This window comes from Enhydra lutris, unplaced genomic scaffold (genome assembly GCF_002288905.1).
Source record: "Enhydra lutris kenyoni isolate GAN:26980312 unplaced genomic scaffold, ASM228890v2 scaffoldscaffold2, whole genome shotgun sequence".
NCBI classification, from domain to species: domain Eukaryota; kingdom Metazoa; phylum Chordata; class Mammalia; order Carnivora; family Mustelidae; genus Enhydra; species Enhydra lutris.
Window position 1 is genome coordinate 78,183,636 of NW_019154086.1, and position 15,356 is coordinate 78,198,991.

The 15,356-nt window shown below is 33.7% G+C and overlaps 1 pseudogene; it reads left to right on the plus strand.

The window, feature by feature from the left end:
• Positions 1 to 384: 384 nt before the first annotated feature.
• LOC111146682 lies at positions 385 to 7,611 on the plus strand (annotated as a pseudogene).
• Positions 7,612 to 15,356: the final 7,745 nt, after the last annotated feature.

Here is a 15,356-nt window from a genome sequence, read left to right on the forward strand (position 1 = left end):
AGGGGAACATGGTTAAAGAAATGGGGAGATATTGGTTAAAGGGTACAAACTTCCAGTTATAAAAGAATAAATTCAGGGGATCTAATGCATAGTATGGTGATTATGGTTAAGATTACTAGATTATATACTTGAAACTTGCTAAGAGAGTAGACCTTAAACGTTCTTACCACAGGGTGCTTGGGTGGTTTAGGCGTTAAGCCTCTACCTTCAGTTCCAGTCATAATCCCAGAATCCCGGGATCAAGCCCTGCATCAGGCTTCCTGCTCAGCAGGGAGTCTGCTTCTCCCTTTGCCCCCACTCTCATGCTCTCTCTCAAATAAACAAAATCTTAAAAAAAAAAAAAAAGTTCTCGCCACAAGAAAGAAATGGTAATTATGTGATAAGATGGACCTGAAGGTAAGGTAATAATCATTCTGCAATATACAAGGGTATAAAATCAACAGGTTGTATATCACATTATATGTCAATTATATCTCAAATGAAACTGGGGGGAAAATTATATATGAACTGCTCAAGAAATAATTTAGATAAATTCTTCAAAATACCAAGTAAAAAGAACAGATTCAGATACAACACCATCAAGCAATCAACATTTTAGAATTAAACAACCAAAAAAAGATACTTAAGGACTGACACATTTGAAGGGCTTACTGATTCTTAAAAGCATTGCGTTTCTGAGAAATGAAGCTCTGTAAGGAATGCTCCACTAAGAAAGTGGGAGATGAACTAAATCTTGAAAGATGAGCAGGTTTTCATAATGACTTTTAGTGATATTTAGTAATAAGGAAATTATATTTCAAATAAAATAATCCTACTCTATGTCCCTTCTGTTTGATGTTTGTAAAATAAAAAGTGAGGAGAGCATGGATTGGCATGTGGCAGCACAGCAGGTGCTAAACAAACACAACACTGTTCTCTTGCACTAAATATCAAGAAAAAACACCTTCTCCTACTTTCCACTTGCATAGAAATGTATTAAGTTATGGATTACTTTCTTATACAATATAATAAAGAAAGTCCCACATTTTAAGTATATACATGTATTTATACTTTTATGTATAGGTTTATATATATATTTTTAAAGATTTTGTTTATTTGACAGAGAGAGAGAGAGAGAGATCACAAGTAGGCGGAGAGGCAGGCAGAGAGAGAGAGGAGGAAGCAGGCTCCCCACTGAGCAGAGACCCTGATGCGGGGCTCGATCCCAGGACCCTGGGATCATGACCTGAGCCGAGGGAGAGGCTTTAACCCACTGAGCCACCCAGGCGCCCCTAGGTTTATATTTTTGATAAAATGATCAGTGTGGAATTTCTTAGGCTTGTATGAAATTTTATAGTGGGTTTTATAGTAGTTAAGTAATTAGTCAAATAAATCTACCTCAAGATTATGGTACACTGTAAAATTTCCTGTGATATAAAAAATAAAATGTCAATGATTCTTGAAATTTCAAAGAATAGATGCAACATACACAATATATAAAAATGCTAACGCTTTACTAAAAAAATTAGTGAACCTAAGGTAACTCAATGACAAAATATAAAAATACTTTTTATTTTTCTAGAATTAAGGCAAAAAAAGTGTCAGATACATAACATACCGGTTAAGTGATAGAAATACTCTCAGGCTTATCATTTGAGAAAACTTGTAAAGCAAGGAATATGCTACATATAATACAAGCAGTCATCTTTTGTCTATACAGATTTTGAACAATGTTCTTGAAAGGTTGAATTATTTGCATGGAAACTCTCAGGACAATTCAAGAAAATTATTTCAATTATTTCAATGAATTAATGCTGGAATTTATTTTATTTAAGATACTGCTTGCAGTGCATTGGGGATTTCATGTCTCTGGAATATAAAGAAGCCTCTGGCATTTTCATCCTCCATTGCTACGTCACGTGTGCACACATTTCCAGAAGGCAAGTGCCAAAAGCTAGTCAAATGGTTGAAAATGATGAGCAAGAGTGAAAGTACATGATTACCATCTCAAAGAGAGTAAGCCTCTTTCACACTGACATTTAGGCAGTCTGAACTTCAATAAACTCCATGGGAAAACAAAACAAAACAAAACAAAACACGACAATTTCTTGATTGATGAGAAATTGGTGCTGTAAAAATAACTATGGCAAGTTCTGGCCAATAATCCCAATATAGTTCCTTCACAGCTAATAAAATTTCAAAAACCTGAGGTTTTGTAGCAAAGTGATTGTAGGATGATTCTTGGATGATAGGAAGAACTTTAGTGAACATCCTTTAATATGTGTTTTCTTGCCAAATTTTTTAAGTAGTGTTTTTAATTTATGTATGTTCCTGATAAGAAAAATGCCAATTTTCTTCATCCTTTAGTAGTATTGACTCATACCCCCTCTACTACCACCAAATAGTTAAATTTTAATGATCTATGATATTTGTTAGAGATGTTTTCAGTAAATTAAATCTATCCATAGTTAAAATTTGTTTTCAGTTGAATTGTTTCATGTTTCAGATTTTCCTCTTTAAGATTTTAGCCAGATATATTTGACATAATTCACTGTTCTGTGTTTTTATTACTTATTTATTTATTTATTTAAGATTTTATTTATTTGACAGACAGAGATCACAAGTAGGCAGAGAGGCAGGCAGAGAGAGAGAGGAGGAAGCAGTCTCCCTGCTTGAGCAGAGAGCCCAATGCGGGGCTTGATCCCAGGACCCTGAGATCGTGACCCTAGCCAAAGGCAGAGTCTTTAACCCACTGAGCCCCCGAGGCACCCCTGTTCTGTGTTTTTAAAACAACAGGGACTAATCTGAAATTAAAAGCAGCTGTAAACACTCAGACTCAGTAATTTTCTCAGTCAGTGAATTCAGTGCAGTTAAAGCTGACAAATAATTTATTACATTTTGGTCAACATTATAGTAGAAGTTCTCATTGTTGGATATTAATTTAGGAATATTTCCCCACTAACATTTTTGTTATGTTCTAAAAGCTGCCCGCAAAGAAGTTTAACACTTTGAAATGCAGATTTTTAAGTTCCTCTTATAAACAATACTGTAAAAGGTGATTAATTGTTGAAGTAAGTTCACAAATCCTATTTACTATGATGATATAGAAGATTTGACTGCAGCATTTCTATTGTTACTGACCACAGATCGTAACCTGGTTTCTATTGAAAGTATATTCAGAATTCTATAAGAGCATGGAGGTCTATTTTCCTCAAGTAAGCAGTAGGAATGGGAACTCCTTGGGTTGCTTTGGCAGTAAGAAAAAGATTCCAGAATGAGCTTCCCCAGGGTGACATCTTTAGGTGAACAGAGATTGGATCACAGAGTATTGGGTTGCATGAAGCTGATACAGCTTATTTATTAATTATACTTGTAAAAACAACAACAACAAAAAAATTCCAAATGAGAATTCTTTTTTTTTTTTTTAAAGATTTTTTATTTATTTATTTGACAGAGAGAGAGATCACAAGTAGGCAGAGAGGCAGGCAGAGAGAGAGGGGGAAGCAGGCTCCCCGCTGAACAGAGAGCCCGACGCGGGGCTTGATCTCAGGACCCTGAGATCGTGACCTGAGCTGAAGGCAGAGGCTTTAACCCACTGAGCCACCCAGGTGCCCCCAAATGAGAATTCTTAAATGTTATTGTATATTGACATCTCCTGCTGCTCTCTGGCTGCCTGCAACCACACTGATGGGTCAGCCTTTTACAGGGAGTGCCTCGCATTCCAAAATATTTACTCCAACTTACTGTAATAAAAACTGGCATTCTTGGGGCGCCTGGGTGGCTCAGTGGGTTAAAGCCTCTGCCTTCGGCTCCGGTCGTGATCCCAGGGTCCTGGGATCGCCCCGAGTCGGGGGGAGGGGGAGGGGTCTCTGCTCACTAGGGAGCCTGCTTCCTCCTCTCTCTCTCTGCCTGCCTCTCTGCCTGCTTGTGATCTCTGTCTGTCAAATAAATAAATAAAATCTTAAAGAAACAAAACAAAACAAAACAAAAAAACTGGCATTCTTCCAGAGAAGATGCTTTAGGATAATGTTTTGAGAAGAGACTGGTAAAAGAAATTCATGAAAATATTTGAAGGCTAGAAGTAATCTCGTACTTCCCACACTTAGTCTCTATCTGAATGATAATTTCAGAGTGGAGTTTGTACTTGTAAAAGGACTTTTGTTAGCACCACTAAAAAAATTGTACCATTAAAATATGTAGCTTAGTTATGTGCAAGGGACATTCCAATCCTAAAGTAATATAGGGTGATACCTTACAAAATAAAGAAAAAGAATTCAACACTATTATTTTAATCGTAATTGATGAAAATCTTTATGTCTTGAAACCTAATGCCTTTAGTTATAGAATAGCATGGTAGTTTGGTTATCTTGAATAAGAATATAACCAATTATAAAAATGGTAGAAATAAAACTGCTTCTGTTCATTTTATGAACAAGATGATGGAATTGATAAAGATAAAAACTTACATAGTTTAATATATTTATAACATGTAAATATCTGTATTAAGTATTTAATTTTTTTGGATAATAATGATTCTGCATGGAGAATTTCACCATATCCTCCAGCTTGTTTTTTTTTTTTTTTTTTTTTTTTTTCGGGGGGAGGTCAGAAAGTAACATCTGTTGATTCATTTAATAATCCTTTTGAGTTTATTTATGAATTCATTAATTGTATATATCTATTAGCATATAGTAATTTAACATAAACTACTTTCTTAGATAATGATGAGTAAGAAGTATTTCTTGTTTTCAAACACTACTTAATATTTTTATAGTGCTTAACACGCTCCTGGCACTGTTCTGTGTTCTTTAACATATAAATATATGAAATCTTCATAGCAATCCCATGTGAGAAATTGTATTACTATCTCCGTTTAATAAATGAGAGAACTGATGTACAGTGTTTAAGTAAATTGGCCAAGGTTACACAATTAGTTAATGTAGAGAGAGTATTATGTAACTTACTTATTTTTACCAAAGGTATTTTCCAGTTTTTAGGTGTATTCAGGATACTTTTGAAGTCATCTACCTTAGGAAGGTAATCTATCCTGAAGAATAATATTCTTAAATACCTAAACACAGAGACAACAAATATGCAACCACAATGTTTTTTGGTGTCTGTGGTGAATTATATGAGATGTCAGTACAGCAAATAAGAGACATATGGCAATTTGGTAAGAATGGCTTTGCTGAATATTTTCAAGGAAGGGGAATTATAATTATAATTTGAATAAAATGTGGAGAGTGGCCTGTAAGGGAACAGTGATAACTTGCAAAATTCAGCAGATAATTAATGATAGCAAGATGAAATTAGTGGCAAGTCACAACAGAAAAATTAGGAGGCATTTAGAAAATAGAATCCACATTTAGTTTGTTAGATATTAGCATGAGGTAAGAAATAGGCCACTGAATAATGACACATTGGCTTCTGGGTAGGAATTAGGGTAGTTGCTGTTGATAATCATTGGTTTAGACAAAGTAAAAGTAAAAAGCACCAGCATGGCAAATTTGTATTGGAGGATAAATGACTTCAGATACAGACACACTGATTTGAGCTATAATATGGGAGATTTTGTGTGTGATGGCATGGGGACAAGTTAGATTCTGCTATTAATAATATACTATAATTAAAGTTTTAATTAAATTATTATTTTTTTAAAATCTGAATACAAATCAAAGTATTATAGAATTAATTTTATAAAAGTTCCTATGGCTTTTGTGACATAAGTTTGTTTGTTGACTGCGTACTTCAAAAAAGTCTGCTTTTTATAATCTCTAAAAATGAATGTGTAGTGAATGTCATTTTTTTTAAAGATTTTATTTATTTGACACAGAGAGATCACAAGTAGGCAGAGTTGCACATAGAGAGAGAGGGGGAAGCAGGCTCCCCGCTGAGCAGAGAGCCTGATGCGGGGCTTGATCCCAGGACACTGAGATCATGACCTGAGCCAAAGGCAGAGGCTTAACCCACTGAGCCACCCAGGTGCCCCAGTGCATGTCATTTTTAAAAACAAACTTTGCACCAGACCCTCTGTAAAACCTTCTTTTGCTCAAGGGTTTGCCTGGTCCTTGGGGCCTTCCTGTGAGGCAGCCCCCAAGCCTTCCCAAGTGGTGAGCAAGTGTCAACTCCTGGCTTGACTATGGAATTTGGATTAGGGCAGTAGCCCTCAACAGGCCTCAACCTAGGGTGCAGGAAAGAGACCACAGAAGGGACCCCAGGCTGAGGTATTGAGGCACAGGTGGTCAGCAGTGCTTTGGGTTACATAATGGAGGCTATTTTCTTAATGTGGATTGATTCCTTTGATAAGAAATTGTCCATCTTGCTATTTACTCCACCAGTTGTGAAGACATGGCTGGGGTAGAAGAAATCATCTGGTAGACCTGGAGGAGCAGGTAGAGAAGAGAAGAGTGGACCAAGGCAGGAAAGTAGTATGAGAAAGCAGTTAAAAGTCTGGAGTATAAACTAAACAAAACAGATGAGCTTGACAGAACCGTCACCACTCAAAATTGTAATGCTAAATATGTTACCATACCAAGCACCTGCTCCGAAATTTGGAGACTGAATACATCAAATATGATAGATCAGTGGGATAAGAGAGCCCTGTACAGCTTCTTTGAGCAAACCAGGTTTCTTGATGGTTGTCTTCAAGTATCTCATCGAAAAGGATGGCCACATTTTATGAGCTGCTGATCGTGGTTCTGGCCTGATCTTCACAGTCATCATGAACTCAAAGCAATTGTAAACTGTGAATGTGCTTTTAATCTCTAAAAGAATGAAGTATGTTTACTACTACCAGAGATTTGAGACACAAGTTTTGCCTCCAGTACTGAAATCCTAACCGAACTGCCACCTCTAGATTATACCTATTCCATTCCAGAAAACAGTAATTTCCCAGTAGGAACCAAGCCACAGAGTAATTACATCTTGGAAACTTCATTTCCTGGATGTATAGGAAAGATGGAAAAATAGGTAATCAGCTGATAAACTAATGTATGGATATAGGATCTCCCATAGAACTACCTCCTATTACTTTTTCTCTGTTAATCATTGTTTGAATTTGCAGCCAGTTACTCGGAAGCTGTATTTTGCTGTTCAGTAGCATATCATGAATTAAACCAGAGAGTTGGGAAGGCTTTCCATGCATTACAATTCTCACTCATTGTAGATGAGTGATCTAACAAGCTCAGAAAGGGTCTGCACAGGATTATTCTCCAATATTAACCAAAATGCTACTGTAGAAATGAAAAGAATACATATAGGGAGAGGAGTGTTCTTATATCAGATAAATGGGGAATTTTTCACTGAGTACCTAAAGTGATAGTGTAGCCTTTGTGCAGAGCCCCAAGTGTAATCAGAGTTCAAGCTGGCACACTGCAACAGAGTGTAAAATTCCACCAGGCTGCGCTCTGAAGATCTTCACCAACTAGGAATTTACTGCTCTTCTTGCTCAGTGTGCTAATCAGAGTTTTGAAGTTGTGTATCAACTAACTAGGATGTGCACCATAAGAATGAGTTTTGTGAAAGAGTAGGAAGCAGAATACAGAAGGGCAGATGGTAATGAGCACTTGCTGGATTGAACCTAATCTGAATGGCCGTCTACAGTGGCTGGGCAAAGTATTAGCTCACTTGTGATCCTTTTGGTGTCTTACTCAAGCACATCATAAAGTTTCATCAGTCAAACCCCATCTGAAGGCTTGATGTAATAACTCTTTTAAAAGTCATAGTATTTGTCGTAGCCCCATGAAGTATCTCATTGTGTGTTATGTCCAAAAACTTATGAGAGAAAAAGCACTTAAAGTCTCATCAGTTGACTTGTAGAATAGGTTTTCTGTGTTTGACTATTACATGAGAAAATTAGTTTCAAAAATACCCTCCCATACAGGAAGAAGAGAAGATTTTAAAGACATGCTGATGTCATCTTGGGCATAAAACTGAGTGTCCCAAAGGTTTAATAATAACAGTAGTAGTTATATGTACATGTAATAAATAATGATTCAGTGTCACAGTATTTGTGCTATTTGTATACATTTTTTTAAAGATCTTATTCATTTTATATATATTTTTAATTTGGATAATTATGTATGTGCTGCTTCTTGATTTAATCATGGCTTCATAAAGTTAGTTATTTAATCTGTTATTCCCATGTGTCCATTATTTTTATATTTTTAAAATATAGAATATATATTAAGAATCTCATGTTATCATGTAGAAACAGATTTTCCTTGTAGAAAAACTAATTTTTGGGCAGGGAAATAAATAAAATAATAAAATAAAATAAAATACCTTGCAACAAAAGAAAATTCTTTCAGTTTTCAAAAAAAACCAAAAATACTTTAATCTATTTACTGTAGTAAGTAGTCACATTTGTAAAAAAATCAAATAAATTAATATATTAGCAAATAAGTAAAAACTAGAATTCTGAATTAAAAAATAAAACATTTCGTCTGACTGTCTTACTGATTACTTGCTGCTAATATGAATTTTCCCACTATTTAACTTCACCTATCTTTGCCTATAGAGTTTATACAAATGAATACATTTGTGACCTTTCCATCTAAAAAGTAAAAATAAAAATCTCTGAGGTGACAAAGATGCTATTTCCACTTAAATCAAATTTCTTCTCATAGTTTTAGGATCATGCACTTTTCTGATATTTATGGTGAAACACATTTAGAATCATCAGCTGTGGCCTACATTTTACTTTGGCCTGTAGTTTGTATTTTCTGTTATCTTAAGAAAGTGTTGAGTGATATGCATATCTGATAGTTGACCTTTGATAACTGCACAGAATGAATGTTGTGAAAGTAGGGGAACTAATAGATTGTGATTAAATCTTTCATTCTGTTATTGGGTAGTTATTAGATTAGTTATCATGAGAAATGTTTAACACTTTGCACAAGCCCGAGGCAGGTCACAGATATCTTTTATTGAAGTCCTATAGCATATATCTAAATTAATTTTATTCAAAATCTATTCATTCACCACCTTTTGTATGACCAGTTTTTACCGAGAGCAGAAAATATATTCAAAAAAGAGTGATTCTCTCCTTCCTGCCCCCAAACCACTGTGTGGTTTAACAGATAAATCTCAACACAATATCTTTAAAAGTAGGTTTTGGCTTAATAATCAGAAATTATAGTTTTAGTGTTTAGCCAAAGAATTGGGATACATTAGGCTAGGTAATAATTGCCCCTTTGAGACTTTATATGAGATACCTCTGAAAAATAAATGTATTTTTAATATAGGTTCAATGCACAAAATAGACAATACAAAATGTGTTACTTATCATGAATCTGCTAATAAAAATTGAGGAAGTTGATTAATGACATTATAAACATGACCTCAATGAAGCTAGTATTAAATAAAATATCCAATTAGTTGGATTTCATTAGCTTGCTAAAAGAAATTCTCCTGTGTGCTGTAGGAAAATGTTGCAAAAAATTGGAAACCTTTGAATGATATATTATGTGCTGTCAATGGCTTAAAATTTTAGTGGTGGTAAGAGTATAATCTGATTTGTGTGTTTGGTCAGATCACTCTATTGATCTTACACATGATACCTTTCCACTTGGCAGATGAAATTGAAAATGAGCGTCCAAAATGATGCACTTTATTTTCAGTGCAAGTAGTCATTAAGGCTAGATATCAGAATGCTAGCAGCTACTATATCCTAATAGCTGTACTGTAAATATTGAAAGGAAACTCCACATTACCACATTATGTACAGTATCCAGAGCAGGCAAAATATATGATTTATGCACGTTTATAACATAATCCAGTAAGTGTATTTCTCCACTGATACGTGGAGTTTACCATGGTTAGTTTGGCATAGTAAGCTTATTTAAAGGTATATTTACTTTTTAATTTCAACTCATAAAGCCAGGAAACATATTTATATAAAGTATTACAAATTGTGCCTACACAATTTAGCTACTCTGCACTGTGCTTTTTCTACTTTGTCATTCTTGTACCTTATATTGACTACAAAACAAGGGTTTATACTTGTCCTTTACAACTTCCCTGAATGTTTTGTTAATAGGAATGTTATTAATAATTAAGGAAAATGATAGTTTTGCAAGATATGAAATTGCAGCATGCTAACTTGTTATGATATTTTAGGTTGTATCTTTCTTAGAAGTCTCTTGCATATATGACAGGAAGGGAACAAGTTATAATAATCATTTTGAATATGTATTTCCTTACCAAATATATTTTCCATTTTTAAGCACAGGAAAATATGCAGAAGACTTTTGAAATCATATAATAATTTGGAAGGGATTTTAAGTTTGCAGTTTAAAGAAGTAGCATATTTGGTTAAGATGGAATGTGCAACTGGATGTAATTTTTTATGTGTCTGTCATTTAGTTTTATCACTATTTCCTTTAATTAAAATCTTAAAACATATTTACCTTCTGTATCTTATGTGTTTCTATGATCACAAGGAACCCAACCCAGATGAACTGTAGCTGTGAACTAGTGTTAAAAAATTAAACTCACCCAAAGAGAGGTTGGTCTTTGCCCTCATTTTCGGGAAGGTAATCTCTAAATGCTTGAGATATCCTGCCTGATAGCATGTCTTTATTGGCCTGGGGCCTTGAGACATGTCTGATAATATATGTTGACAGTCATTTATTGTGGGAGCTTTGGACCTCTGGAGAGGCAGGAGACTTAGGTCAGGCACATGCGCAGTCAGGCATGTCTATGTGACGAAAACCCGATTGAACTCTGGATACCAAGACTTGGATGACTTTCCTAGTTATTATACTCCATGTATATTGTTAAACCTCAATCCTGAGAGCTGTTGGTGGTGGTCATGGCTCCTCTGGAAGAGTTCTACTACAAGTTTTAAACTTGGAAATTTCATAGACTGTATGTATAAATCTTTTCCTGTAGCTGTTTATAATCTGTATCTTTTCACTCTATTAAATAGTAACTGTGAATATAACAGCTTTTAGTGAGTTCTTTGAGTCTGAGTAAATTATCAAAATGGAAAGTGGTTTTGGGGATCCCCAGACTTGTAGTTTGTGTGAGCAGTGAAGATGGCTTGGAGACTCTGAAATTTTGCAAAACTAAGTATTTATCTCTTTAAAATTTGGTTTTGGAGTAGAGCAGGAGTTAGGAACAGGTTTCTAGGATGGTGGAGGTCTGGGCTTATAGAGAAGCTGACAAAATCTTGTGAAGATTACATAATTTACTGTTTTAAAGCACTTAGAACAATTCTTAGGGCAGATTAAGCAGTACATAAATGTTAGCTCTTAATGTCTTAATTCTTTGACATAAATAAAATCTTTTAAGTATGACTTTAATATAGCAAGTGCTAGTTAAAGAAATGTATATACAGTCAGTCATTATTAAGATTTTAAGTAAATTTTGGTTGACTTTTGGCCAACTGCTGTAGAGCCTCTACTCGTTAGTGTAGAGTAGAGTGTAGAGTGTAGAGTAGAGTAGCCTCTACTCCATTCACTGTAAATGAAGGGATTGAATTTTCATTTCAAGGTAGTTTGTTCTAGAATCTCCTTTCCTGTTAATGTGATGAAGTTTCTGTTCTAGAACCTGTCATCCACAGATCTGAGTAAATCTGGTTTTCTGGATCTTTTCCTGAGGTAATGAGCCAAAGATTAGTTTCTTCAACTAGGAAAGTTATTTTCTGTCCAGCTTTTGAATATTTTCAGAAACTTATTTTTTATTCATATAAAATGCTATATTGATTTAATCTGTAATCTGTATGTAATGGGTGCACTGAACCTACTTTCCCATTTATTAATATCTTTAAAATGCTTGATAATCTTTACATGATGATTAAATTCGGTACTTAAAAATCTAATGATGCCTCCTGAATTCTTATTTATAGGAATGTCTTATGTATGGTTTATTTTGATTTTTTTTGAAAAAATTATTTACATAATTTTGTCTTTTAATGAAATTGCTTATTAGCTTTTTTATTTAGGAAAACATATTTTTATTGGTTTTATAAATCTTGATACATATTTACCATATCAACAAAATTTTAATTTTTAATTTTAAAGTGAATTAATCCAGATACTAGACAAGTGACAAGTAATAGAACATTACCTGACTTCTTCCCAAGTTTTTTTAAAATTTATTTTTTCTTCCTTACACAACAGTTAACCCATAATGGATTTCACCAGACTAATTTTCAATTATTACTATTTCATTTAATACTGGTGATCATTTTCTTTTCATATTTGAAAAAAATAATATTTCTGATGTCTTTTGTATTGTAAAGTAGATAATGGATGAAATGTTTTCTTAGGGAGAAAGTATTCATTAGGTGTGTTATTAATTAATTATCTGCAAATGATTTTCAAAAAATATTCTATGGTTTGTTTTTAACAATAAATCTGAGTACTTTGAGCTCACTTATATAAAGATTATAGTATATTTTCCAATTATCTTTATTTTAGATCAATCAGGAGTTGTCAAACTTTTCCTTTAAGGATTATCAAATAATAATATTTTAGGCATCTGGTTATTTTTTTTTTAAGATTTATTTATTTGTTAGAGAGAGCATGTGTGCAGGGGGAGAGGCAGAGGGAGAGGGAGAGAATCTCAAGCAGACTCTCTGTTGAGCAGTAAAGCCCAACATGGGGCTTGATCCTAGGACCTTGAGATCGTCATCTAAGCTGAAAAGAAGAGTTGGACCCTTAAACAACTGAACCACCCAGACACCCCATAAGCATCTGGTTTTTATGGTCTCTGTTGCAATGCTTAACTCTGACATTGTAGTACAAAAGCAGCCATGGAAAATATGAAAATAAAAGGATGTGAATATATGAAAATAAAAGGATTATTTATAAATAAATAAAACTTTATTTAGAAAAAACAGATGGCCAGACCATGGGCCATAGTTTACCAGCTTCTATTAAAGATTAATAATATATACATGTACAAATCAGTAGACAGATTAAAGTCGTTTGAGTATGAGAACACACTATAATAAACTTCACCATTTTTTTTTGAAGATTTTATTTATTTGTCAGAGAGAGAGAGAGAGTGAGCACAAGCAGATAGAGTGGCAGGCAGAGGCAGAGGGAGAAGCAGGCTCCCTGCCAAGCAAGGAGCCCGATGTGGGACTCGATCCCAGGACTCTGGGATCATGACCTGAGCTGAAGGCAGCCGCTTAACCAACTGAGCCACCCAGGCGTCCCTAAACTTCACCATTTTTAATGCTAAAATGTTATCCCATCAAAAACAATTTTGATTCTTTATTGTCAGTTATATAAGCCTAGACTGATAAAGTGTTTTGGTATTTATTTATTTATTTATTTTTATGTGCAAATTCAAGAGAGAGAGTGAAAAAAATCAGTGAACAGTGTTTTAGGGACATGTGGAACAATATTAAAAACTCTAACATATCTGTAATCAGTGTCTCAGAGATATGTAATATTTGAAGAAATAATAGGTGAAATTTTTACAAAAGTATTGATAGATACAAATTTAACAAATATGAGAAGCTGACCAAAACACAAGTAGAATAAAACAAAGAAAATGACCTAAGTATATTGTTAAACCACTAAATTCAAAGATAAAGAAAAAATCAAGATGAATCTTAAAAGTAGCCAAACAAAAACAAAACAAAAAACAGCATGTTTTGCACAAAGGGTTATGATTTGAGCAATCATTGACTTCTTATCAGAAACAACAGAGGCCTGAAGACAGCGGAACAGTGTATTTTTAAGTGCCACTGAAATTGATTTCTGCAGCCACTGAGACTATCTTTTAAAAATGAAATTGATGTAAAGATGTTTTCATGTAGATGAAAGAGAGTTTCTTTGTCAAAAAACCTGCACTTTAAGAAATGGTAAAAGAAGTTTTTTAAAATGAAAAAGTTAAAAAAATATAAAATTTAAAAAAAAGAATAAAATGGAAGATCATGATATGCATTATGGAATGGAATGGAAATGGAAACTTGAATCTGGAGGAAATAACAACAGATAAAATGATTAATAAAAGGATGTATTTTCCTTTTAATATTTTTAACAACATACAGTTGTTTTGAGGCAAAATTGTATTATTGTCTTGTGGGATTTAAAACATATAGTCATAACATACGTATATATAACAACTGTAGTGTAAAGGACTTGGGTAGGTAGATTGTTATATATGGTCACAAGATTTCCACATTTTCTGTTAGGCATAAATACATTTTTTCTGGGGGACTATGAAAATATATGGAGATATATTTTAATCCATAGAACAGGCACCAAAAATTGTGCAAATAGTTTTATCTAAAATGGTATTAAGTAAGCTAAAATGAAAGTCTAAAAGTATTTCACTAGTTCAAAAGAAGACAAGAAAAGAGGGACAGAAATAAAAAAGAGAATAATAAGCAATAAATTAAAATGAAATTCTGAAATTAAATCTAACCTCAGTAATAATTGCACTAAGTAGTAATGAATGAAATATACCAGTTAAATGTAATGATGACAGAATGGAGAAAAATAATTCTACAAATGATACATTTTATTTTTTTTAATTTTAAAAAATACTTTATTTATTTATTAGAGAGATGGAGAGAGAGGACAAGTAGGCAGAGCAGCAGGCAGAGGGAGAGGGAGAAGCAGGCTCCCTGCTAAGCAGGGAGCCCAATGTGGGACTCCATCCCAGGACCCTGGGATCATGACCTGAGTCGAAGGCAGCTGCTTAACTGACTGAGCCACTCAGATGCCCAATGATAATTTTAAATAAAGTCATATAGATATGTTGGAAATGATTGGATAGAAAAATACATACCAACCCAAAGCATAAGAAGCTTAAGTAGACTGTGTGTGCTAGAATAATATGGGACAAAAGTAGATTTCACCACATATGTAAATTGCAAGAGATAAAGGGCAGTATTTCATAATGATGAAGGATGAATTATTCAGAAATTTCAAACAGTTATAAATATGTATGTTCAAATAAAGAACTTCTAAGTATATGAAACAAGAATTGATAGGTATAGAGAAATATGATATATCACAAGCAGATTATGTGATATTAATTTTGTGTTTCAGAAATTAATAAAAACAACTAGAAAAAAAAAAGCAGGGGAAACATAGAAAATCTGAAAAGCATTCTCAGTCAATCACCTGAAATTTATTGTGAAGTATAGAACATTAAACCTAACAATTTCACGAAATGCAGTCATTTCAGTTGGACATGGTACATTCAGCAAGATACATCACTTGATGAAACTTAAAGCAAATGTCAAATAATTTAAAAAGCTAAATATTATACAGTTTTGTGACTAAAATGCAATTAGAGTAATCAATTACATATCTCTGAAAACTATAAATTTTGTTGAGTTTTACTACACACAAAAATAATTCGGAGATTGAAGATCTCTTTCTTACCCACACACACATAGAGAGATA